The following is a 2,861-nucleotide window of genomic DNA, read 5'->3' as shown; positions in this document are numbered from 1 at the left end:
GCTGGTCTCAAACTCGTGACCTCACGTGATCGACCCGCCTTGGCCTCCCAAAGTGCTGGGATTACAGGTGTGAGCCATCACACCTGGCTGCAAGAACCACTTTCTAGACAAGAAAACCAGTAAAAGAAGAAATTCTGAGAGGATAACACTGGCTAAGTACGGAAGGCTCTGTTACCAGAAGGCTCTATTGTAGAAGGGCCCAGATGCCAGAAAATGGCCCTGAGCCAGGGAGCCAATGTCACTCTGGAAACAGGTCAGTAGTGTGAAGGGAGAGGCTCTTTCAGATGTCCCTGGCATGAATATTGTGGCAGGCAGAATAACGGACCCCCAAAGATATCCATTTTGTAACTCCCAACATCCGTGAATATATTACATGGCAAGGAGGTGTAAGCTAAAAGAACCCAAAGTCCCTCCACCGACTGAAGGGACTGCCTCTTGGCCAAGGGACCTCTCGCAAAAACCTTAAAGAGTGAATTCCTGGCCATGACAAGAAGTGAGATTGAACATGTCTCTTTATACCCCCACCCTTTTGGAGCTTAGGCACAACAACTGACCAGCATTAATGTTAAAATAGAGATCATAATACTGACAAAACAGACTCTTTATGACTAAGATACCCAATTATAAACAAGACCTAAGGCTACGCAAGTCAAAGGTTAAATTGCAGTTGCTGGTCATCGATCTTGCGACATAGCATCCTTATCTTAAAACATTCCTTTCTGTTGACCCCCAAGTTTTACACAGAGCTTTACTCCTTTAACCAACTGCAAGTTAACGAATCTCGGAGGCCACCTATGACCTGTAAACCCCCACTTCAAAATATCCAGCTTTTTTTGGCCAAACCAATGTATAAACTCCATGTGTTGATTTACAACTTTGCCTATAACTTCTACTTCCCTGAAATATATGAAACACAGTTGTGACCTAACTGCCTCATGACCACTTACTCAAGGCTTCTTGGATTTGTGTGTCTTCCTGGGCCCCAATCACTCATGTTGGCTTAGAATAAGTCTCTTTAAAATCTTTTAGAGTTTGTTTTTTTTTTTTTGTTAACTGAAGAATTAAGGTTGTAGGTGGAATTAAGGTTGCTAATCAGCTGACTTTGAGAAGGAGCGAGTAGCCTGGATTATCCAGGTGGGCCCAATATAATCACAAGGATCCTTATAAATAAACAAGGGAGGCAGGGAAATTTGTGTCAGAGTGATTTGATATGAGAAAGGCTAAACCTATGCCTTTGAAGATACAGAAAGTGGGTCAGTCATGAGCCAAGGAATGTGGTGACCTCTAGAAGCTACACAAAGCCAGGAAAATGTCAATAAAAAATGGGTTGCAGGCTGGGCACAGTGGTTCACACCTGTAATCCCAGTACTCTGGGAGGCAGAGGCAGGAGGACTGTTTGAGGCCAAAAGTTTCAGACCAGCCTGGGGAACATAGCCAGACCTCATCTCTCCAAAAACCTTATTTATTTTTTATTTATTTTTATTATTATTATTTTTTTTGAGACAGAGTCTAGCTCTGTCACCCAGGCTGGTGTGTAATGGCATGATCTTGGCTCACTGTGACCTCCGCCTCCCGGATTCAAGTGATACTCCTGCCTCAGCCTCCTGAGTAACTGGAATTACCGGCACCCACCATTGCTCCCGGCTAACTTTTGTGTTTTTAGTAGAGACGGGATTTTGCCATATTGGCCAGGCTGGTCTTTAACTCCTAACCTCAAGTGATCTGTCTGCCTCAGCCACCCAAAGTGCTGGGATTACAGGCGTGAGCCACTGTGCCCGGTGCCAGAAAGCTTTTTTAAAAAAATGTTTAAAAAATAAAATTATACCCACTGTACTCCAGCCTGGGTGACAGAGTGAGACCATGTCTCAAAACAAAACAAAACACCTTTTAATTTAATTGTAGATTCACATGCAGTTGTAAGAAATGAAACAGAGAGATCCCACATACCGTACTTCACCAAATTACCCCCATGATCACATCTTGTGTCACTACAGGACACTGTCACAACCAGGAAATTGACATTGGTACAATCCATTGACCTTATTTGATTTCATCAGTTTTATGTGTGCGTGTGTGTGTATATTTAATCCTATGCAGTTTTATCACATATAGATACATGTGACCACCACTACAGTCAGGAAACAGAACAGTTCCATCACAAAGATCCCTTGTGGTAACTTTTTTTTTTTTTGACAGGGTCTCACTCTGTCATCCAGTCTGGAGTGCAGTGGTGTGATCTCAGTTTGCTGCAGCCTCTGCCATGACGGAGTTTCACCATGTTGGCCAGGCTGGTCTCGATCTCCCGACTTTAGGTAATCCACCTGCCTCGGCCTCTCAAAGTGCTGGGACTACAGGCGTGAGCCACCGCGCCTGGCCTAGGAGGCACATTTCTACTCCCTCTCTACCGTTTATTTGCTTCTCCCCACAGGAGGAGGAGTAACTAATACTTATGATGGTCTGCCTTTCATTGGTCCCAATTCTGGGCCAGGTTAATATGTTCAAGGTCACTGCAAATAAATGATCTGACCTCTTGCTCCATTTGTCTGTACAAATGGCAAATATTCTGTTTCCTGCTTCTGTGACCAGATCATGGCTTCTCCTGCCTGTGGCTGGATGGTTAATTCTGTCTAAATTAGGAGGAAGAAGTAGGAAGTCCATTTTGGCCTTGGGGCTCTTCTACGTTCTCCAATACAGCATTAATATTAGCAAAGCTCATACTTTAACTCCTATCTCATTCTGTATATATTTCATTTTTTAAAATGTAATACTGTTTATTTAACTTCAAAACACTTCAGCATTCTAAACATACAAAAGGATAACACAATAACCATATAGTTAACACCACCTTACAAAAAAAAAAA

This window comes from Rhinopithecus bieti, unplaced genomic scaffold (assembly GCF_001698545.2).
Source record: "Rhinopithecus bieti isolate Rb0 unplaced genomic scaffold, ASM169854v2 scaffold_32212, whole genome shotgun sequence".
In the NCBI taxonomy this organism is placed as follows: domain Eukaryota; kingdom Metazoa; phylum Chordata; class Mammalia; order Primates; family Cercopithecidae; genus Rhinopithecus; species Rhinopithecus bieti.
The sequence above is the reverse complement of the archived record's forward strand: the minus strand, read 5'-3'. Positions refer to the sequence as shown.